Source organism: Heliangelus exortis, chromosome Z (genome assembly GCF_036169615.1).
Source record: "Heliangelus exortis chromosome Z, bHelExo1.hap1, whole genome shotgun sequence".
NCBI lineage: Eukaryota > Metazoa > Chordata > Aves > Apodiformes > Trochilidae > Heliangelus > Heliangelus exortis.
In genome coordinates this window covers 46,875,131-46,899,883 of record NC_092454.1, presented here as the reverse complement: position 1 = coordinate 46,899,883, position 24,753 = coordinate 46,875,131, and the positions used below count along the sequence as shown (strand labels likewise).

Below are 24,753 nucleotides of genomic sequence, written 5' to 3'. Positions count from 1 at the left end.
TTGGACAAATCCCATCAGTTTGGGACATAAAAAGTGAGGCTAATAGCATGTATGTCTCTCCAAAGTAGTCTTACATCCTTCAGGAGGAGTAAGATAGAATTGTAAGTTAATTGAGTTGCATTCAGAGTCTGAGAGGATGGACCTATGTATACCTAATCTGTGCTGCAAGTTTTATGAACTGGAAGACAGTGTGCAGCTCTTACATAATCATGGAGTATTTTGTAAAAAAAAAAAAAAAATTATGTTTACAATAAATGAAATAATTTTCAAAACCATATGTAAGTACAATCATGTAAACTTTCATATCAGTCACTGCTTGGGAAATAGCATCTTCCCGGCATTTTAAACTAAAAATTATGTATCCTTAGAGTATTGTGCAGATAAGCAGAAGAGTGCAGAGTTATCCTGCTGAATGAAGGTGAAGAGAAGGAGTGTTGTCCTCTGTGATTTCACCTTTGCCCTCTCACACTCTGCTCAAAGTAGCGCTGTGTCCCTGAGGCCACACAGAGCACCCAAGGCTGGGTGGGAAAGAAGTGAGGAGAAAAACACAGTCCTTGACCCTTTCACATCACTGCCAATCTGCAGGTGAAAGCAACAGGACCAAGGCTGTTGAAAAAAACAGCAGAGAGCACCAGTGCTCATAGCAGCCTCCCTAGGGTTGGACTGCAGCCTAGGGCACTGGAAAATCATCCTGGCAGCCTGCGGTGATGCTGAGCTGCCACATCTCGTGGTATGGAGCCTGGGGACAGTGTGGAGGGAATGTGCCTGTGTGCCCATCTCTCAGCACATCAGTTCTCTGTTTGGTCCTTAGTAAATGAGTTGAGTGTGCAGCTCTTTTTGTGGACAGATGCATCTGGGAACAGGCACCTAACAGAGGTCATATATAAACACTTTGTCCCAAACTGTTGGATTTGATCTTTTTTGAAAGATGGCAACAGGATATTGAATATTTTTTCTTCAGCTGCCCTGCCTGAGAACACCACAGTGCATGACATGAGCACTGCACACTCCTGCCATCGTTCTGTAGCAGATGACACCCCAGGCACACACTCCACTGCTCCAGCTCCCTTGCTGGTGTTCACCCAGTAACATCCTTGTTACATCTTATGGGAACCCCGCCCTGCAGCATCTTGGAAAATTTCTGTCTCCATTTTTTCTTCTCAGATTTATAGGAATTAGATGCTTTTGTCATTGTTATTAAGGCTGCTGTTTGTGCAATTGCACTGAAAAAAATTATTGTGCAAGGCCAACAACCAAAAAAATCTTAGCATGAAAACATGAATGTGTGATTAATTCCTCCAAAAATAAATCCACATGTCCCAAGTTAAGCAAAATATCTTGCAAAATTAAGTCAAACTCTGCAGTAAGCACTTGAAATGCCCCCAATTTTATACTGGTTCACCCTTTAAACAAAACTCAACTTCGATTTCAACTGTTTTTCAGCAATGCTGTGAAAGAAGCCAAAACACCTTCTCAAGGATTATGCCAAGCAGTAGTTTTGAACACGTTTGGGGCAATATTCAATGAACTGTAACTAATCATTTTCATCTTATCGCCTACAGAGTCATTGCATTGGAATGATGTTTGGCTAATTTTGTAAAGGACACATTTACTATGGATTGTTCTACATAGCTGTCAGAAGCAACAGTGAGCCAAAACATACTCTGTCAAGGGAAGTGTTTGGTTGATGAAATTATAAATAAGTCATCAACCAAAGGCCTGCTAAAATGAATCATCATTAAGTGTTTCTCTAAATACAGTGTTTAATCTCAGACTCCAAAATAAGAACTGTAAGACCATCTTTCCCTACCTCATTCACAGATCTCCTCTTTGAACACATCATGAGAATATTAAGTTAGTTAATTTAAGCTATATGTGCATGCAAGCACATACAGAGAAGCAAAGACTGTGATATGTTTTACATAAAGCAGGCCATTGTGCGCTGATTATAATGTGTAAAGAGGAAATATGTTTATACCACAATCTATTCTAAACTCAAATAGGCAGCAGTACTCTGTGTTTATAAATATAAATGCAAAACCTATGTTAAAATAATGTTAAGGGTCTGGATTCTAACCACAAAAGCCAGGAAATTCAGAGCAAACCTTGAAAGTTTGGGCCTGATTCTGATTTCATTTTCTTGCCATGTAACTCCAGCATCTGCAGTGATGGTTTGTACTGGAGAAAACACAGTCTTTTGTTTGAGACTCTTTAGGTATGGCAGAGCTTGTACAAAGTATTATCATATTTAGGTCTAAAGGCTGGATACAAGAAAAGGATGTGGGCAGCTGTGACAGCATTCCCCAGGGCTTCTTTTAATCTAATGAAGTGTGTATATTCATATGTGGGTATGTACAGGAGGGAGAGGATGGAAATGCTCAGTCTTGGCAAGCACGTCCTCAAAAGTCTCTTTTGTCCTCCAGGACACATGTAGACTTCATGCAGAGCTTGAAGCAAGCTAAATATTGTAAGTCTTTTGAAAACGCTTACATGATTAATATTTCTCATGTTGCATAATTTGCAGTACTATATTACGATGGTGTAGGGAGACCATAACAAAGAATGCACAGCCAGGGATGTCCCCATTGAGATATACAACTGAAATATTAAACAAGAGACTTCACTGAGGAAGGGAAGGAAATCATGTAACCCTACGCAGGCCTGTGTGAAGTTCTAGTGTACCACCATGACAGAAAAAGACATTCTGATAAAGCCAAGAATAAGGCTGGGTCATACTGCCTAGACCAGGGAGGGACACTACAAAGAGGAAGTCTGGTAGCCACCTCTAACAGCAGAAGCATGTGTTGGCTCTGGTCTATTGGCAGAAGTGAACCAGTCATCCATTTGGTGTTGCTGACACATTGGAGGGGCCAGGAAGTATCCCTACTGCAGTTCAAGTTTTACCATTCTGCAGCCTTATCCCTCAGAATTCCAGATATATGTCCTTTAGTAAAAATGGTTTTAAATATCTAATTTTCCTTAGCAACAAGGCTGATGCTCTGCTGAATATAGAAAAAGCTTCCTTGAGGGATAGTCTTCTATCAGTATCCTCTAGGCAATGCATTGTGGGTTCATGGGTATTTGTAGAGCAATCTAATGTTTACCAAGAAGGGACAGATAGGTGGCTAAAACAAGTCACCGGGTTACAGTGGGATTCTGTCTTAGTAAAATACTTGCCCCAGACCAGGCACCAAACAATGAAGGTTACAATGAGCTTGCTGAAAGGCCTTCATAGGGTAGTTTAGGTAGAATTTAGGCACTAAAGGGAAAGTGACCTAATCACAAAAGTACATCCAACTGCATTGCTCCGAGGGAGCTATAGATGGCTAAGTATGCAGCAGCTGTGTAGCACAGACCCCATTAGCTATGCTCTCATGGTGACTAGAGACCTCCACTGTGACTGGCCTGAATCTGCCTAAAAGGAAGAGTTGAAATCCACATTTCCTAGTTTAGCTGATGTTTGGCAGACATCCTGAGAAAGAAGAGAGATGGGCTGCACACTGGCCTCAGCCTGGAGCAGGCCTCACTCATGCCGGGCCACACATCAATCAGAGCTCTGCTATCAACTGCATAGGAGATGCACAGCCATTCCTTGTGTTGAAGCTTTATTCTGGGATGGAAGTCAAACAGCACAGCCAGAGGGAAAGAAGACAGTGCCTGCATCTGTGTCTTTATAACAACAGCACTCTACTGGCAAGACTGACTCCCAGGTCAGGCAGAAGAAGGGCCTGGTGTCACCATCCCCCAAACTTCTGCTGGGAGATCCAGAGAGAAGAACTGACAGGCTTCAAAAACAGGCTGTCCATCTCACTTTGTCCAGAAGAAAAGGCATTCCAAGGCACAGACTGCATGAAAAAGAGGAAAAGAAGCATGGTGAAATAATAGTGGGTGCTGATAGACTCCCACAACAAATCCAGAGGAGTGGAGTATACCTAGAGGAAACGTTTCGATAACTGGTATGTTTGCTTATACATGTATCATTTTTCAAAGGAATTGTGAAAGACTATCCTGTTAATCCTTCTGTTCCCGGTTAATGAAAATTATGTTTCTGGTGTTTCTCCTACTTTTCTGTACTATCCATCAAATAATATTTAATGAGACACAACTTCAGCTGCAAATACACTGGCTGTCTTCCCATTCATATCATTGACACACTTTATGCAATCAAGGATCATTGCTTTACTAGCCAGTCATAATTGTCCACCACTGTAGAAAACATGGAAAAATGGGCATGTGTCATTTCTTTTTAATTCTCAGTTTATCTAAACCAGCACTTTCTTTTAGATTAGCTTACTTGTGAACTGTGTCCTTACTAAGTAAAATGGTCTAATGCTTAAAAATAATCTAAAACCCATCATAAGTATGGATGGAATGTAATGGAAATTAAAGGATTGGGACTGTAGTCCAAGTTGACATCCTCCAGTGAAAGCTAGGTATCAAGTCAACAAAAGTAGCTTTCCATGGGCAAAAAACCTGTCATTTTTGGAGGACACTCAGGATCAGTCCATTTTTCCTACCCCAAGGACAGCAAAGAAAATGCCAGGAAACTTGTTGTTTATTAAAAAGCCATAAAAAGACACACTGTACAAATAAGTGTACCAGATGAGAGTATTACTATATAAGGCTGTGTGCAGAAGCCAAATGCAGAGATAGAAACCCTGCCTCCAGCCAAAAACACCAACACAGATCAACACAAAAGCAAAGAGAAAGTCTCAAATCTATCACAGTGTCCTGCATTGGCCAGTTTGACACACTGGCACATTAAACCTCAGCAAGGCAGAAATATCCCGAAGGAATCATGTCCTTGACTTCCTGTGAGGAGAGCATGCATTTACTGTGGCTGTTGCAAATGTGCCCTGGGAGATCTGTACATAAGTTCTACTGCATCTAGATGGAGCTTTCTCTTTAAGCGTGCAAGAAGTGTTGAATTTTTGTAAAAAGAACTCAGAATCACAACCAGATCATTTTTGATCTAGACTTATGGAAGGTTTTGATGTTCATTACATATTCATTCTCTCTTATCAGTGTCACATGACAAAGAGCAGATACAGATGGTTAGGCCGACAGACCACTAGATATGCTCAGCAAGCCCCATAGTCTGCCTGGAGTCCCTGTAAACTTCCTTGCAATGCTCATCACAGTGTGCTCAAAGAAGGTTTCAAGACCACAGTGCACAGGCTGGGGAGATGGCAGTCTGCTATCAGGCTATGTTCCAGTTCTCATCACGCTGATACAAAATCTGGAGTAACTCCATTAGGGATTGCTATGTTACTGGGTCAGCCCAGGTTTGCATCTCTGGAAAGTGATCTGGGCTTCTGCTGCAGGGGTCTAACTTGGTAGAATTAGAAGTAAGAGAACATGTTCAGACTCCGCATTTATTAAATGTCTGCTCCTGAGAAAATAGTAACTAGCCAACTACACATGAAAAAAACCCATATTATTAAAACTACTAATAAATAATTGCAAAAGGACTAGTTATGCTTAAGAATCAGGCTCAAAGCTTCTGATAAGTAAGTATTCATTAAAAGCTAGGAGTTTTGTCAGGTTTTTATCAGTCTAACAATCACAGAGGAAACTACCTAGAACCTTATGAACAGTAATTTTCTTTTGCTTCATAATCACTACATGAAGAAAGAGAAAAAGAAAGAGAAAGATAGAAAGAGAGGAAAGAGAAGGGAAGGGAAGGGAAGGGAAGGGAAGGGAAGGGAAGGGAAGGGAAGGGAAGGGAAGGGAAGGGAAGGGAAGGGAAGGGAAGGGAAGGGAAGGGAAGGGAAGGGAAGGGAAGGGAAGGGAAGGGAAGGGAAGGGAAGGGAAGGGAAGGGAAGGGAAGGGAAGGGAAGGGAAGGGAAGGGAAGGGAAGGGAAGGGAAGGGAAGGGAAGGGAAAGGAAGGGAAAGGAAGGGAAAGGAAGGGAAAGGAAGGGAAAGGAAGGGAAAGGAAGGGAAAGGAAGGGAAAGGAAGGGAAAGGAAGGGAAACCGTTCTCTCATGGATCAAGATAACTTTAAAAAGAGTGTCTTGCACGAGGGGACACAGAATGCTTTAGACTTTGTCCAGCTCTTAAGATCTCTCCCACAAAGTCTTACAGAGGTATCTAAGGTCTGTTTGTTCTCTGTGCTCATCTAAACTTTTTTCACCCCACCCACCTCCTAATTTTTATTGCTGAAAATGCATCCAAATTTTATGGAGAAAGTCCCTGTCTTCAGGCAACGTGGTGCTCTCTAAATTCCCATTTTCCACAGTGGTTTCACTCTTTTCTGTCTTTGATGTGGTCTCTGGTCTCTGGAACCTTGGAAGCAAGTAAACCCCATGTGTGCCAGCAGTTCAATACCCCCAGCCACCATGCCAGCAACTACAGCTGAAATCTGGGGTTGGGAAGTAAGTGGTGGGGTGTGAGGGACATCCTGAATTACACCCCTACACATACAGACTTCCAGTTCTAAAACCAACAGCACAGCAGTTAGCCAGAAAGCTTTTCCACCAGTCAAATAACATCCAAAAAAATGGGATTCATGCACATGTCAGGGACTGATTGCAGCTTGTCAGACACTCCAGGCTAACTGATTTTAAAGCAATTTCTCCAATTACCAGTCTTTTTGCTTGTGTGGACCACCACAACAGACACCCAGAAATCTCACCACTCCATTTAGGACTTGGCATAGTATACACACTTGCATATATACATACACGTGCACACACACATAGAGAAAGAAAAAATACTGTAATGCCTATGATTTCCTACTCCATTGACTGGATTACTTTTTTTTTTTTTTTTTTGAGACTGGTTAAACAGATGCTGTGCTGGGTGGTTAGTGATTATCATTTTTCTGCAGTGTTAGGGTACTTGACATTTTCATTCCTCAGTGACTTCAGTTAAAAACAAATAGGTCTACCTGCAGTCCACATCTGATTGCCAGATGGTCTCTGTGCCTATGAAGCTCTCATCTCCAAGTGAATTCAAATGACCTCACACATACATCTTCAAACTTTGCTATCTGACCACAAAAATGTATGGAAAACGCAACATCTGTACATGTCTGCATCTTAAATCCCTGTTGTTTTACAAAATATATTGCTTGTCACCCTGGAGTCTGAAGTCTCTTAATGATCTGCAGGGTGAGATGCAAATGGTAGCCTATGAGTTAAGAGGTTGTTTGTTGCATTAAGCCTTTTAATTTCAACCCAAGGAGAAAAGATACAATACTATTCATTTTAATCCACTGCAGCCAACAGATAGATACTCTTTAGTGCTCTAAATGGTCCCCAAAGCACAGATGTGTGTGACTGCATGTCTCTATGTTGTGTGTTATTCATGCAGCTGAGGCATCCAAGCAGTTAAAATAAACTTGAAATGTTAGGAAACCATTGCTAAAACTGCACAAGGTTTCTCTTTTTTTGCCTACATAACAAAGCATTATTAAGAGTCACACAGACTGTAAGATCTAACATTGTTTCAAGGGAATACCTTGTCATATCAACATCAGTGTACATGTAAACCCAACAAGACAGTAAACACAGCCTCACTTGAAGGGCTGGATATAAAAACAGATGGGATATCACAAACATTTTCCAAACTACAACAGACTTCTAGGCCAATTAAACATGGTTAGCTTTGAATGGGAGAGGAAATAGTTTTCTTTGCTGTTAAATGTCAAAAAAAAAAAAATATTCCTTCAGGCATAAAAGCCCGTTTCATTTTTGGAAACTTGCTAAAATTAATCAACCCTGCATAAACTTTTAACCAAAACAAAACAAAAAGTCGATATATATAGGGGGATATCACAGAAGAGAGGAAAAAAAGAGACTTTGAGTTACACAGTATTTAAATGAATAAGAGCTTTTCCTCAAGATTACTTCACCAATCTACATGGAAAAACATTTGCTTGTTAATCTTAGTAGAATATGAAGTTAACTTAAAAAAGGGTTGTTTTATTAATATTACACTCTTTCAAGTTTAAATGCAATAATAGGAAGCTAAGGTGAGTTATTTGTAATTTTTTCACAGTAAAGCAAGTCTGCAACATTTAAATTTTAAAGAGCTTTCCTTTTTTTTTTTTTTTTTTTTTTTTCTGCTTACAAAGCAAACTTAAAGTTTGACACCTGAGAACTGTGATTTGCCTTCTGTGAAATTCATTAAGATGACTGCTTACCAAGGAGGAAATGCCAGTCTAAGTTATTTGTCCCTTCTGCTTTAGTGTGACTTAATTTTAAGAGGGAAGAAATCACATTTGAAAGCCCTCAGAATAGCAAGCCACCCCAAAGTTCAGGCATGCCAAGTTTCCCGTACTGATTCATGTTTAGCTCCTCCAAAAGCCTTCATCCCACAGCAAAGTCAATAATGGACATCAGGAAGTAAAGAAAACATTGGAGAAATTCAGTTAATCTATCCTAGTAGACGAGGTCATGACAGGACCACGTGCATAAATAGCAGAGGTATTATTTTCAGATGTAGATGTCCCAAGCAGGAATGGACCAGCTGGGGAGAGGTTTCCTTCCAAGTCCACTGAATAAATGTCAGCTTTTGGCTAGTGAGAGTGTGGGCTGGGATGTCATTCGTTTCTAAAAGGGTCAGCTCAAGCAAAAGTGGAAGCAAACCATCACACCAAAGACACAAAGGAAATCTCCTTCACTACACCTGAGGAGCAGTAGTGCAGAGGACTGGGAGAAGGGAACTAGAGAAAATGCTTTTCTCCTCTTGCATTTGTTTTCATTCTCATTTTTTGTCTGAAGAACAGACAGGTATGAATACTCAGTCTGCAGTCTGTGGTGTTGCTTTTTAATACTGAGATCAGATGGGCTCCTTCAGACTGTGTGCCTGAGATCTGCTCAGCCGCCGTGCCCTTTAATTCCTCGATATTGTAGAGAATAAGCACCTATTCTCTAAGCCAAACAAATGCAGTCAGACTAATGTCCTGAAGAGTTTTTCAGTGATTCTGTGGCACCTTACATTTTAAAGCATTTGTGCTTAGATTCTCTTCATATGTTGGACTTGCAGCAGTGATCCACAACCAAAGCATTTCCATTCCCTTGGAACCGCTATTGCAAACACTTTTTGTATTGCTTGTCAGATGAGAAGAGAGGATGATATAATTGAGCCTGCTTTAAAAAAAAATCAAACTGACATAATATTGCTAGTAACTTGACAGCTTTATGTAAAGCCTTGCCCAGAAAACCCAAGCTGATCACACTGCTGAAGACAAGCAGAGGTTAGGGAGAAGGTTTAGGCTCTAGGACTCCTAGACTCAGCCTTTCAGATGTTCAGCCATATTTAGCTTGCCCTTTGACATGACCCAGCCATAAACAATAGCTTTGTGGATATGCTAAATGGCCACATCTTGCCAGTTGCTGCCAAATTAATGAGCCCATGTCATTTTTAGTTTACAGTTCAGTCATAAAGCAGCCAAGTGGAAAATGAGGCAGGGACCGTTAAGGAGTGTCACGCAAATTTTCAAAGAGTATAGTCCCTAATTCCTCACTGCCCCTTTCAGAAGTCTCTAATCATCGTTCCTTTTCCTCCCCTTGCTTTCTTCAGAGCCTCTAAAGATCCCCCTCACTGTGCAAAAGAGGCTGGCCAGAGAAACTAAGGAGTCAAGGAGGAGTAAAATGAAACCTGCACTCAAGACTTGCACAAAAAACTAAAACAATATGAGTGGTCACCTGAGCTCCCCAGCTCACAGCAAGAGTATAGAGGTAGAGCTCATGTGTTCTTTAACTGGAGGGGATAGAAGCAAAGGGAAACTTTCATAAAAAATAATTGTGTTAGAGGGAACCCTATCCAGAAAAAATGCTTGCATACAAGCTCAGTATAATATTCCACTTTCTTACACCATTTACGGGAAGGAGGAACTTTCTCAATTAAACCTAGCTTCCCACCTCCACTCTCAAACCTGTTTTCTTGGTCTGTGGTTTGATCAACACCTCAAAATTAATTTCAGGGTTGAAAAGCTTTCTGCTTCAACCGTTCAATGATACGCATACTGTGCAAGTGGTTTTACATGCTTTCAACATGAAGCTACACAAATTTTGACAGCTTTTCAATATGACACTAAAATTTTAAGCAGCTTTGCACTTCCCTATCAACTCTCACCTGTGTTTTCATACCTCCTCTTCACTGCTTTTCCAGAACATCTCCTCATTCTTAATCCTTCTTTATATTCTGCCTCTATTTCTCCGTGGCTATTGAGCTGACCTTTCCATTTCAAAAGCATGCCCTCTCACCATGGAAATGTCTTGTCTCCTCCAAGTTCAACTGTTGAGTTTTCTTGTGTGCAGTTTTGCCTGAGTGAAAAGGACTCTCCTTCCCAAGTGTCAGGGATTAACATTTGTGTTATTCTCATGCAGCGTCCATGGGTTCCTGTGCAACTCAAATTTGTTCTTGTTTTTAGAGCCTGCTTCTGACATGCCTCAGGGTCTCAAGCAATTTGTGCCTTTATGTTCCTCTTCTTGCTTTTCATGATTGTCTAGTATTCTCTTCCCTGTGTCCCTCCAGGACCTAAGTCTATTCCTTGAAAATTTTTCTAGGACTATTCATTTGAATAAAAATGTTTTTACTTCATGCTGCGTTCACACCCGTTTGGCTTGAGAGTAGAGAATGAATTTGCTAGCAGGAATATTTGCGGAAGCAGCAAATTTGAAGCATGTAAGTCAGAATCTTTTGGAATATGAACACTGAAGCCCTAAATATGAGTATTTGCAAAGAAACTCAATTCTAGGAGGTACATCCAATTAGGAAGCATAGTAGTTGTCACATGACCTCTGTGCCCATCCAAAATTTGAAACACATTTCACATTTTAAACAGGGAATTTTCTCACGGAACCTTTTGCAAACCATTTGCAGGCCCTGGGTTAGATTGTGGTGCTCTGCCACATGCCCTAAATAGAGAGTAGTGCAAGGCCACACAGGAAGAACCAAAGAGATTGAGCCTGTCTAAGAAATACTCTTCCCGAGGGTTGGTCCCTATATGTGGAGGTGAACAATTGTCATATGCTGGTAGGAGGAAAAAGATTTTGGACTACAGAAGTTCCTCAGGCTACCTCTGCCTGTTTTGGGGTGCACCTTAAGTAATCTTTTCTGAGCCAGATTCCCCAGAGAGAATGTAGAGTGCTGTCCTCCTGCTCTTGCCGGGACCCTATCACAGCACCACAGTCCTCTGAGGAAAACTCTTCCAGTTCCCATCCCAGCCTTGTTCCGACACTTGTATCTTTATGCTAAGAATACTGTTAAGCTGTCATTAAGCTATTTTTTCCTTCTTATATGCAGACCTTGCAGTGGCTTAAGCAGCAAGCAGATCATCTCTCAGCCTTTGTTTTGCTGGGCTAAGCAAGCTGAGTGATTCTTGTTTTCTCAAGCAAGATCAGTTCTCTGTTCTCCTAAATAAGCTCTCAATCAGCCCTTCTTGGTTTCTGCTCCTGATTGATTTCTTCCTCTTGAAACCCAGGTACCCAGAAAGGTATTTTTATTTTCAGGGGCTTCACTGGTACCTGTGAGATTAGCTTTGGTGCCTTTGCTGTACTGCGCTCACGTCCTACCTTCTGTTCCTGTTATTTTCAACTGACAAGCTTAAATTTTATTGCAAAATTCTTGTTACTTTTCAGTAAACATATGATCTTGCGATTTGCACTAATGAGTGCTATCCTGTTTCTATTACTTCAAACCCAAAGTAATTCTGGTTTTCTTGTCACATTTTCTTGCTCACCACCATACTCATTTTTTCTGTGTTGAAAACAAATGTCATTAGCACATTCTCAGGCTTTCTACCAAGTCATTATTGCTGTCATTAATTAAATGCTTAAGCAAGTTTAACTCAAGATTAATCCTTGAAAAACTCTCTCCATAACCTTTAGCCAGCCAGATGCTTCACCTTCCCATGTAACTCCTTTGGCTGTCCTGCTGATCTTCCATTTGTTCCCATATCTTCTCCATATAAACTGATGATTTCTTATGTATTACCATGTGACATGCTTTACTGAAGCTGGGATAAAATAGATAACTCCTATTTCCCTCACTTAGTAATATAGTTTTTAAGGAAAGTCATTCTTTTAGTTTGGCATGTTTTGCCTTTTTCTAACTGAAACCCTATCTTTCACCAACTTCCAAATATGTAACTATTTTTGTCTTGATAATTTTTTGCAAAACTGGCATATTGCCATATTGCTGAGATCAGACTGAAAGGCCTAGTTTTCTAGATTAACACTTTTCTTCTTCCCTAGAAAAGAAAAAATAAAGAAAAAAATGGGAAAAACAAAAAAAAAAGAGTATTACATTTGCTCTTCTCTAGTCAAATGCAACAATATTTGATTTAACACATTTATTCAGGATTCCATCACTTGGATGTGCAGTCTCACTTATCAGTTGTTTGGCGACTCAGGAAAAAGCTAACTTTTCCCAACATACCTTGTGCTCTCTGAATGATGTTCCTCTGCAGAAATGGCAAATCTCCATTCTCATACTCTCATTCTTAATTGGATGCCTTGTCCCTGCAAAAGCAGCTTTAGAGAAAAGGAGGAAAAACTCTTAGCTTTTAAGACGACATTCAGACTATGTGAAGTCCCAATCCCCCCCATTCCCTTCAAAAATACATGGTCTTCTTATTTTTTTGTTCTTCCCTGCATTCTTTCCACTCCTTCCAGTTCCTTTTGTATGGGCTCAGCTTTGACCTCAGCATTTTTCACTTCACCTCTGCACTTCTGGTGCTGGTATCAGCCTCCTCACTGACTCCCTTGATCCTGCACAGGACCTCAGCTCAATATGGAACCCCCACCCAACACAGTGGGCCCCAGCACTTGTGCCCAGGCCTTGTCTCCCCATTGCTGATTTTCCAACTCTTTCAAACCCACTGGTGAAGTAGAGTGTAAGTCAAACAGGTGCTCTACAAGAAAGGAGGAGGTATCAGCTGATTTAACCCCATCACACACCTGCAAAGATGATCACTATCTTCCTTCAAGGGTTGCTTTCAAAAGATATAATGAAAGTGCCTGGGAGAAATGGACAAACTTGGCAAAAATTGGGAGAGGTATATGAGCTGTATCCTGAGAGAAGAAGGGAGACCAATAAATGGCATGAATAAAAAATAGTTACAAGTTACTCACTCCAGTCTGTACAAAGTCTTTGTCTCCTGCCCTCTTCCCCTTTCTCTCACTCTCTCTCTTCCTCTCTCTCTTATCTTTTTTTCTTTGAGCTTCTTACTTTTCCATCACTATTACTGTTCACTGGATTTCCCTGCCACTACTGGAAAGGAACTCGGAACAGCACTCCAGAAGCTGCACTCTGAAGGGCAGTCCTTGGAGGTGTAAGGTACTGCTCCTCCTCTTGGTGCAAGATCTCAGACTAAAGGTAGTACAGGCAAATGCTGGCACTGTTTTTAGCCACTCCTCTTCAGTCTGGTGCAGAGATCAGTGTTGTCACTTGCATCCCTCGCAGCAGTAACTTCTCCAAAATTATCATCTTCCATGGAGAGGAATGAAGCTTGGGCGTAGAGAGATGGGACACTCAGAAAAGAGACAAAATTGGCCTTGGAGAGGTGCCCAGAACTGACCATGAGGATACTGAACCACTGCAATAATACACCAACTTTGACATTACTTGGCACCAGAGAAATTCAGACCACTGCTGCGGAACCAGCTTTCTGTGGGCTGCTGCTGCTGTTTGTCCTACAGGGGAATCCTCTTTCATCAGTGGTGTAACTGGGCTTTGTAGGGGGCATGTAAGGGAAGGCACAAGCTTTGTTTTGTTGGCTCTTCCAGAGCAACAATAACCTTCAGAACACAGCGAGAGTTGCCATAGGAGAAATAAAAAAAAAAAAAGCAACCTACCAACCTCAAAAAACACAGCCGGGCCTATGTTGTAAAATGCCTTGTGGAAAACTGACTTATTCTTCATTTGAAGCCAAAGACCTTGCTCCCAGTTATGATGTCACTCACAAGACAGGCCTATTGCCTTGACCAAACACTACTTTTTGTGCAGCTGAGTTTCAGACTAGGCACATAACCAAGAGAATGCAAATCTTGACATAGGGATGTGGAGTTTTAAAAAAGTAAATGTATTTCAAATGGCAGAAGGTCACACTTGAAGTCACTGAAGAACTATTACACTGTACTTTCTCCCTTAGCAGGTATTTTATCCCTCATCTTGTGCCCTCTACTACTCTGAACAGCAACTCTGAAGCTATCCCAGTTGTTTCCTTAGTACCTAGACTGTCACAGACATTTGGCTTGGCATCTACAGGCATTCAGCCAACAACCTGAGCAGATAGATTTGCTTTAATAGCATAAGAAGTAGGCAGGTATAAAAATGTACCAGATTATTAGCTGAGGCAAGCTAGCTCTGCATCACTGGGTTCAGTAATGCTGGGCTGATTGAATCCATAGAAGCATTTGGCCTCAATATATCCTAGAGAAACAGTCTTTCTGAAAAATAATCGGTACAAAACAATGTTGTCATTAGAAGTCTAGAACTGCTGCAATTTAGGATTACTCAAGTTATTTGGTGTGATATTTAAGCAGCAGTACTTGAATGCCAAGGAAATAGTGGCCAAAGAAATTATTCTAAGTTATATTTGGTAAGCAAGAGGTTTTACTTTAAAGCACATTAGTGAGACAAAAGTTCAGTCGAAAGTCATATGTAGGCTTATGAGCTCTTGTGCAGGGGTTTTCTCATTTGTGTTGGCTCTTCAGATGCTGTGGATGCTGTACTGAGCAAAACACTGCACAGCTGAATATGGTTTTGCTGGAGGGTTTTTTTTCATGCCTTCCTCACTGTGCATCCGCTTGCTATTGGAATCCCACAAGAAACAAATTCCATTCTTACAATCATCATTTAGGGAAAACAGTTCAGAAAGAGGAGGAGAAAAATATTAGAACGAAGCCTCCTTTTTCCAGCTTTCTTAGTATTAGAGACAATGGACCCCGTGGTGTCTCATACAGTAAATGAGAGAAAGGACCCAGCAGTAATGAATACCATAGTCATGCTAAAAGAATGTTTCTAACCATACAACTCCAAATTGTGAGATAGTCACACAACCCTAACTCCACCCCTTGAATATATTGTGAGAACCCCCCTAATTACCTGATTATTTATTAACTCTGTCACTGAAAAACATCCATTAAATGATTTAAAACATAATTGAAATCATAAAGAGCCATGCACAAAGCCCAGCAGGTCACCCGTAAAAAATCAGGAGCCTGGGTTCACTTAAATGTGGTTACCTGAATATATATATATAAATATATATATATATAAATATATATATATATATGTTTGTATATATATATATATATATGTTAGTGTATATATATATATATATATATAAAAAATCAGATTTTGCTGGTTCCTGACCATACAGCTCAGGAAGCAACAGAAGCTCATCAACAATATACTGATGCTCCTGGTGACCAAGGGACCCACTGGAGTAATGAAAGATCTAGAGCAACTGCAAAAGTGGGGGCTAATTGAACTGCACATAAAGACATGGAGACAGGACCCTTTGAACACAGAGCAAGCTGTGACCAATGCAGCCTGTCAGAAGAGCTACCTAGCTGAGTGCCTCACAGATCAGTCAGACTCACATTAGGTCCTCCACACAGATAACTCAGTGGTGGGAGCTCCACAGGGGAGTATTGCCTTGTTCTCTTATCCTTCAACTATCGTCTGTTATAAGATATGAAGCTACATGAACTTTGGTCTGACAGGATAAATTTTGTATGTTACGTTCTCATGAATTTATCCCAAATACATCAGATACATGGATGGGAGCCTGATTCTCTTCTAATGTATGAGGTACATTTGGAAACACAAGCTATGGCAGATCCCTCCTCCTAAGCAGTGGAAGACAGCTAAATAGAACTTCCTGCTTCTAACAACAGGGCTCTTTTGCTCTTTAAATTTTATTTTCATACCTCATAACCCGAGGAACTTCTGAAATCAAGTACGCATTCACATCTGAATAAGTTATATTTTAATTAACTTTTTTTCTGGACTGGCCTAAGGCTCAGCTGTTATTCATAAGGAATGCTGTTAGCAATTCTATTGAAGGAAAAAGGGAATGAGCACCTCAGCCTGGGCTTCTTCTCCCTGCCTCCCTCCCTTCCAGAGGAAGTCTCAGCTTTCATCTGCACTGGCCTCCTGAATGGCCTATGGGTGCCTTTGAGAACAAAGTGCAAGCAACCACTTCGGTCAAGGCTTAGGCACAGCAGCCTCTATAAATATTTTTGGTACCATTCTCTGCTTCTGTATTCAGTTATAAGTGTTATCTGGCACTAAATCTAAAGGTTTCGGAAGTTACCAATGTTGTATTCATTTTATTTCAAATCATGCGGCTCTAGAACTAGATTTAGTCTTCCTACACAGTAGTGTCTAAGGCTTTGTCTGCTGGCTCACCTGGTTTGGTTTTTAACCTACTCCCTAGCCAACTGATGATGGGTAGCAGAAAATTCTGAGCAAGCTGCCTTACATCATGATTTCACAAGCTGCTTGCCAGTCTAACACAGAAATGGAGGCTGGAAGTGAAGATGTTGAGAGTCAATCAATAAGAAATACAGAGCAAGAAAGAAGGTCCTCTTTCTATGATTTACAAATTTTGCTTTCCCTTTTTAACAAACATACAAACAAAACCCCAGAGGGTGGGGAAAAAAACAAAACAAAACAAAAAAAAAGGAGAGCTACTGAAGGGAATTGTTAGGAATTCATATTTGGTAAACATTAAAAAAATACCTTTATTCTCTTCTCACCTTCTTTGTACTCACTACTAAACAGCCCCGGTCACAGACCTGAAACTACTGATTAGTATCCTGGACTTACAGAAATACACAACACACTAACAGGACTGTCAGTGCACTCCAAGCAAAGCAGTGTTAATCATTATCATGCTTGGGTTAAAATGACATAGCCATAAAGACAAACCACTGATAAGGCAATGCCCAAATCCCAGAGGACTGGGAATTTTCTGTGGGGCACCAAGGTCTCTAGTCCTGTTACTGAGTCACATGGACAAGAAGCTTGCAGGAGCGGGTACATGGCAAGGTAGTTTAACTAAAGTCCTACCTTTAGTAGGACTAAGCTTGATCATTGGCTGTTGCAGCACCACAGTGCTTGCTTTGGTCAGCCAGTGATGTACTAGACCTCCCTCTTAGGTGTAACTCTAAAGGAGTGTTATTTTTCCCTTCTGTTTACTTTGAAAATTCAACAGAACTTTTCTAAGAAGAAGCGGATATCTCTAAGTTACAGTATGCAGCCTGTATGTACCTTGGTGGAAACCATGTGTTTGCTTCAGCTATGTCATGCTTTAATAGACAGATCTTTCATCAGCAGCATGAGAAACGGAAGAACCTGCCAAAGTCAGAAAGAAACCTTTGTCTTCAGACCCCAGACTTCTAGCAGTAACATGTGCCATCGCTGCTAATATTGCCACTGGGGTAGCCATCTGCTCTGCAGCATGTTGCCACAGGTGTAGTTTGTTGTTGTTTCTGACCTTCTGCATATGCTCATCTAAACAACCAGACAAATGTCTTTTTGTTTCATGAATGTTGTGAAGTCTGTTATTTTCCCTGGAGCTAGTGCTTTGCATAGCAAGAACCTCATGCAAAGCATTACTGAAGCACAAACAAAGATCCCCAAAACTTAGCTTGATCACTCTAGCAGTCACTGAAGTTGGACTTGGAACTTAAACCCTCAAGAATAGGAGAGGTTAGAGATCATAAGAGCCGTTTCTCCTTCTAAAACAGAAAGAAATTGCCAGCTGGATGGTATCACCACTGTTGGCCTAAAAATTATAACTAACTGATTAGGATGAATGGTTACAGACAGTAAAAAAGAGAAGAATAGCTATAAACTTGAGGTGAAATGTGTAATTGCATCACGCTTCAGGTAGAAATTAAGCCCTATAGTATTTTTGCAAACATTGGCCTCTGCCCAGCAAAAAGATGAAAGCTCTAAACCCCACTTTAGAGGTCTGAGGAGTCTCAGGGCACTGCAGAAAGCCAACAGCTGCTGATAAAATATCACATTCTTTTCTGTGTGTCAAATCTGGAAGAGAAAAAAAAATGCAAATAACATGGAGGTAAAATGAAATAAGGAAGCATAACTCTTTGTTCAGTAAAGTTCTAGAAAACAAAAGGGCTGCCTTGCAAGAGCATGAATAAGGAGTGCAAGAACATGAATAAGGAGACATAGAGTTATGATGTTTTACAAGATGATAAAACAATTGTAGAAAACTTTTTATACTACTGCTTATAGCATCATAACTCTGAGAAACAATAACTGATTAATTGCATGGGAACTGTATGTGTTTGTGTATTGGGCTTGTGCTTTTCTAGTCAAAAGATTGCAGCAAATGGTTTGGTTTGATTAACTTACTCGTGTTTTGCCACCAAACTAAAAGTAGAGAATGCATTTTAAAATTACTGGTATGTCTTAAACCTATAAAATACGTGGCCCATGAAATCTGACAAGAACTGTATCTTAATTAGAGGACTCCATGGCATTGTATTATTTCTCTTTTGACACAACGGGGAATTGAAAATGTCTTCATTAGCAGAAATACCTTAAGTCTCAAATGTGAAAGTGCTTTACTAACAATTAGTATTTTTCAGTACCTAATTAACTGATGTCTGTCCAAAACCAATCAGACAGAGCAAGGCACATGCTGTCCCCATATTACAGAATCAGCAGAGATAGTAGAGCAAGGACTGCCCTTGACATCCTTGTTCTTTTTTCTTGTGGTCTGATGCCTACACCATGACATCCAGCAACAGTCCAACAATTTCCAAGCATGTGACTCCTAGCCAATTGCTTAGAGCTGGTGTGGGGTTAGTGGAACATGCAGTTCTTGCTGTCTTTTTTGGTTTTGGCTGTCATCATTGCAGAGATAAATTTGGAGCTCTACAGAATCCAGCTTTGCAATCTCTTGGGGATTGCTAATAAGCTGGAGTGGAGCCAGATTTTGGGAGTGGAGCCACCAATGAGTGCAGGGTGGCTAAATACCACAAAGTAAGGCCTGGCATTGGGAGAGTGGGAAATTCCACAGTGCAGGCATGAGAGATACACAGAGGAACAAAATTATCCAATACCAAAGGAGCAAATTAAGAAACAAAGAAAAATAAATTGCAAATAAAACATGCAGAGAAGTATCAAACACATACTGCATTAGAAACAGTTACAAATATTCTCCTAAAACAACTTTTATTTGCAAATTAAAACTCTAGTTAACACATAAGTGCTACACATCTACAATGGGGAAAAATATCCGTTAGATACATGAATATGAGAAGTGCAATATTGTCTGAGGCCCAAGAATTTTATGGTTGAGGGAAGAGTCTCTCTTTCTGCTTCTGACTGGGGGAGAATGCCGAGGAAAGGAGTATGAAAGCAGGGCAAAGATAGTGATCATTCCCTGGGATCCTTTATGTTCTACCACCAGCATCCTGGAGATTTACAGAAACGGAATCATCAGCCATCCTCTCTGGAACTGTACCCAGCTTCTGGGCCTTTAGAACCAGTTACTGGGGCTTTGTTCCTGCCACACATTTGCAGGACGTTTTAAGCCAGAAGTTATTATATTTCCTGCAGTTACAGGAGACTGGGAGGAAAAAAAATACAACCATGTTTTAATTAGGCTTCTTTTTATATCTATGTAACAAATCTGGACTGGGCAGATTTTTTTAATTATAGACTCCTAAAGAGTGATCATTTTATGTTGTATATTAGTCAAGTATAAAGTACTTATAGAGATATTAACCAGTTCAATGTGAATTATTGTTCATGCACTAAGAGAACGAAAGACACTTTAGTAAACTAATTCACTGAGACTTGGCAGTTGTTTAATGAGCAATAGATGTGATTTATAGAATCTGGATGAGGAAATCGTATAAATCATGTTCTGTGCACAGGTAAAGCAAGTACTACATGCAGCGAGTTCACACAGTAAAACATTTTAATGTTTCTGTCAGTAAACTTAACTCTAAGCTTAACCTGCAGGGATGGTATGGAATTATCAACAGAAAGTATGCTTAAGGAAATCAATCTACTAGTTTAAAGTTTAGGAAGGAAAAAAATGTAGTGTTGGAGACAAAAGCTCTACAATTTTGTACTGTGAACAACATTTCTAACTTCACAACTTCTTCCCTCTTGCACCTAGAATATCAGAGTATTGATGAATGCATTTTATTCACCTAACGCAACAAAAAAATTTACTTTTTACTAGTGATGCCATATGAAGAGGTAAAAGGAATTTCAATACAAAATTCCTTTCTCTTTTCTTGATTTGCTCAGATTTCATGGAAAATACTTTCTTCATCTCATAGGCTGCATACATCTGCCTGAAGTCTGAATTACTTGTGTACATGTGGGTGCATAAAAGTGCCCACATGCACCAAAGCTGGAAAGAAGGATGCCTCTATAAAAAAATTAACAGTAAAATACCATCAAGTAGTTAATCTTCATTTTTTAGTATAATAGCTGAAAGCCAACCCTTTAGAGAAAAAGCTGAAAGACCTTTTATGTTTTATACAGCCCTAGCTAAATATATATTAGAAATTAAATATTGAATCATATGTGTAGATGACTAAATCTAGATATAGGTATCCTAGGTCGATTAGGTAGCCTAAGCAGTGGAAACCGCTACTAGTAGCAATCTCTTTGGATGCCCAGTGTACCTTGTCTTCTGTACCTGACTTAAAGATTCACCTTTGCAAAGTCTCTGCATGCGAAATTGGTGGAGACACTTAATAATGTTGACTGGACTCTTCCATGGGAATAAGAGCGACCTATGCATAACACTTACTAAGCCCTCGTGGAATCAGGTTATTATCACTAATGAGCAATATTACACCATGAATACTATTAACACTGGGACGGCAGTTAACCAATCACAGATTATTAATCCCCCTCCCTGATAAAGAAAGGAGAGAGAATAAGGGAGAGAGACTTATAGGTTGGAAACTAAACTGCTCAGCTTTAATGAAACAGTGATGATAAAGAAGGAAAAGTTATTAAATATATGCAAATATATATAAAAACTATACCACATTCCTCTCCCCTACCCCCCAGTAATATTCACATCACCACAGAGGCTGCAGGGCAGCCCTGGGAAAGTCCAGGCTGGGCTCCTGGAGTCAGCAGCAGTTGGGATCTGGAGGCAGGAACACACAGATTCAGGCTGGCAGGGATCAGGACCACAGGCAGACAAATGGACAGAATCCTCCCAGGATGCTGAAGCCAACAGGGACAGGAGAAGAAGGGTGAAGGTGAAAGGAAGGCAAAGATGAAGGGACTTTACTCTCATGATCCCTCAAATATATACTGAGTACAATGCATACGGGATGGAATACTCTGTTTGGTCAGTTTTGGTCATTTGTCTTGTCCACTTCTCCCTAACGTTGCAGGGTTGCAGGTGTGACCTCTTTACTCCCTTTCCCTTTCAGGAGCGTAAGATCTTCCTCAGAATCAAGCAATGGCTGTGGTTCTGCATTCCATTCTCTGGCTGTAACTATAAACACAGAGTGTTATCAGTGCTAGGAGCAGACACTGGCTGAGAAACTTGCTGTTAATTTCAGCAAGTACAGGTACTTGTGGTAGACATAGCTGAATGCCAAATTAAAAGACAGAAAATTAGCTTTATCCTGGCCCAGACCAGGACACATGTCAGTTTCCCAGTTAACAGAAAAAAATACAGAGTGTTCTGAAATTACGTGTGTCCGGTTTTTTTTTTTTTGTTTTTTTTTTTTTTTTTTTTTTTTGGTGTTTTTTTTTTTTTTTCTGGCATGGTAGAGTAGAGGAAAGATCATGGTCAGGCAATCAGAATCACAGAATCATCCGGGTTGGAAAGGACCTCTGAGATCATCAAGTCCAACCCTTGATCCACTCCCACTGTGGCTACCAGATCATGGCACTGAGTGCCACATCCAGCCTCATCTTAAAAACCTCCAGGGACAGAGAATCCACCACCTCCCTGGGCAGCCCATTCCAATGCCTGATCACCTTCTCTGTAAAGAATTTCTTCCTAATACCCAACCTAAACCTCCCCTGACAGAGCTTAAGTCCATGCCCTCTTGTCTTACTGGTAGCTACTTGGGAGAAGAGACCAACCCCCCCCGGCTACACCCTCCTTTCAGGGAGTTGTAGAGAGTGATGAGGTCTCCCCTGAGCCTCCTCTTCTCCAGCCTCAACACCCCCAGCTCCCTCAGCCCTTCCTCACAGGACTTGTGCTGGATCCCTTCACAGCATCCTTGCTCTTCTCTGGACCTGCTCCAGCACCTCAATCTCCTTCCTGAACTGAGGGGCCCAGAACTGGACACACGCCTCAAGCTGTGGCCTCACCAGCGCTGAGTACAGGAGCAGAATCACTTCCTTGGACCTGCTGGCCACGCTGTTCCTGATACAGGCCAGGATGCCATTGGCCTTCTTGGCCACCTGGGCACACTGCTGGCTCATGTTCAGCTTTCTGTCAATCCAGACTCCCAGGTCCCTTTCTGCCTGGCTGCTCTCAGCCACTCTGTGCCCAGCCTGGAGCTCCCCATGGGGTTGTTGTGGCCAAGGATCCTTCACTGAGATCTGTGTGGCTGTTGCCATCTGCCCTGTGGGGAAGCAGAAAGAGTGAGATTTCAAAACTGAGTCAAGTAAACAAAATAGTAAAGGTGACTTCCTGGGGACTCGAGCTTATGAACAGTTAAACCAGTCAAGCCTGAAAAAAAATGTTCCCCCAATTAGGAAGGTCATTTAGACACCAGGATGCTTTAGGCTGACCCTCAGAAAAACAAGAACATGAGGCAGAAAAAGGACAGCAGAAAGAGCACCCAGTGAAATGCTGAGATATTACCCTGCTCAAGGAATGCTCTTGAGACTCAGGACCTTGAGGTCCCCTTTGGTGACCCAGATTCAATCAACTTTATCCAGACATTTTACCAAATGTTTATGCATTTCTGTTACTCTACAGCTCAAAATGGAGGATAACTATCTTACTGGAAGTGATTACAGAGAAAATAAATTCTAGCATTAATTGCAGTAATACTGTTTAGACTTCTGATCTCAATAAACTGGGCTCCTTTTGAGGTTTCTTGTTGTCTGGAAGACAATTTCCAAATGTGGTTGCCAAGAAATTCTAATGAATATGTATTCATCTACACACAAACATTTTAATATATTTTTATACATATACGACAATATATTCAGTGACAATAGACACCAGGTATTTATAAAATTCTGAGCAGCCCTAACTAGTCTCCCTGCCTATACTGGTCTGTTGCTCTGTCTGTGGACCTACAGCCTATCTGAAGGAATTGTGGAAGACCCCCCACAAGACTAATAATTATCAAAGCTATCTGACTGAGCAAAACTCTTTAACTGATGGCAAGCTGCTTCACACTGTGCTACATTATGTTTTGCCAATCAAATGCCTCAGTGGTTAAAATTAATTCATTGAGCTCCACATGGATTACACAGGCTAGAGTACACTCATCTCTCCTTACGCAAAAGAAGATTTGGTTCAAATGTTGATTTGCAGCATGTCAGGAAATGTTTTCTTCAATTAAGTAATCTCATTTTAAAGTGAGTTCTGTGCCAAAAAACAAACAGTGCAACTTCTCTGCATATGCACAGTAGTTGCACGCAGAATACAATCTTACAATTTCTGGAAGACTACTCTTGAAAGCCAAGGAATCTGTATTTGTAACAGGATCAAAGCTACAGAAGTATTATTTTGCTTTCTGTTGCGTCTGTCTACAAAGGTCGGAGTCAATGCATTTCCAGTGGACATAGGCAGATTTAGTAACTGTCACAGAGGGGCTCTACTGCAAACCTGTGTATTTCATGTTGGAGAACTTTAGTGAACATAAATTAGCCCATAAACTTTTCTGCACATAACCTTAATTATCTATAACCCTCATATGCAGCTTAATTCCTCACAGAATTTGTCGTGGTTTTCCCTCAGATCAGAAACTATTGGAGAGAAATAAAAACTATCAGATAATTATTACTAAAAATAATAATAAGCCTGTCTTCCTTGGTCTTTACTGTGGAGATAAGAGGTAGAAGATACTCACTCTCATAAAATGGAACAAAAGAAACCACAAATACCACTATTGTCACGCAAAAGAAACCTACAGAAAAATGAGTGTGCTATTGGATTTTATTTTGGCTTTTTGTTCAATGATTGAAAGTTGACCACACACATCCCAGAGTCAACGTAGATATAGCAAAGATGATTCTGGGGCGTGTGACAGGGAGTTTGGTGTAGCTAAACTGGACCTAATGGAAATATTTTCACAGGGTTTTGTGATGGCATAGCTGGCCAAGAATCATGAATTATGCTTGAAAGAGTCCACAACAGAGTCACAAAGAAGATTAAGAGAGTGGAGCATCTCCCTTATGAGGAAAGGCTGAGGGAGCTGGGTCTCTCTAGCTTGGAGAAAAGGAGACTGAGAGGCGACCTCATCAATGTTTATAAATATGCAAAGGGCGAGTGCCAGGCTCTTCTCAGTGATGTCCAATGATAGGACAAGGGGTAACATGTGCAAGTTGGACCATAGAGGTTCTGTGTAAATATAAGAAAGAAATTTTTCACTGTGAGGGTGACAGAACACTGGAACAGGCTGCCCAGTGAGGTTAAAGAGTCTCCTTCTCTGGAGACATTTAAAACCCACCTGGATAAGTTCCTGTGTGACCGACTTTAGGTGATCCTGCTCTGGCAGGGGTTTGGACTCAATGTCTCAAGGTCCGTTCCAACTCCTAACATACTGTGATTCTGTGATCTGAGAGCCCAAGCAGTG

General features: G+C 40.8%; 1 long non-coding RNA gene across 3 annotated transcripts in view; it reads right to left on the bottom strand.

The window, feature by feature from the left end:
• LOC139789402 (uncharacterized) overlaps nt 1-24,753 on the bottom strand; it is a 99,973-nt gene that overhangs the window by 34,641 nt on the left and 40,579 nt on the right. Inside the window, exon 2 of one of the 3 annotated variants that reach the window (XR_011723164.1) lies at nt 12,392-12,486. The exons of the other annotated variants lie outside the window; for them this stretch is intronic. This is a non-coding gene — a long non-coding RNA (uncharacterized lncRNA). The remainder of the gene's footprint in view (nt 1-12,391; nt 12,487-24,753) is intronic. 3 annotated transcript variants of the gene reach the window in all.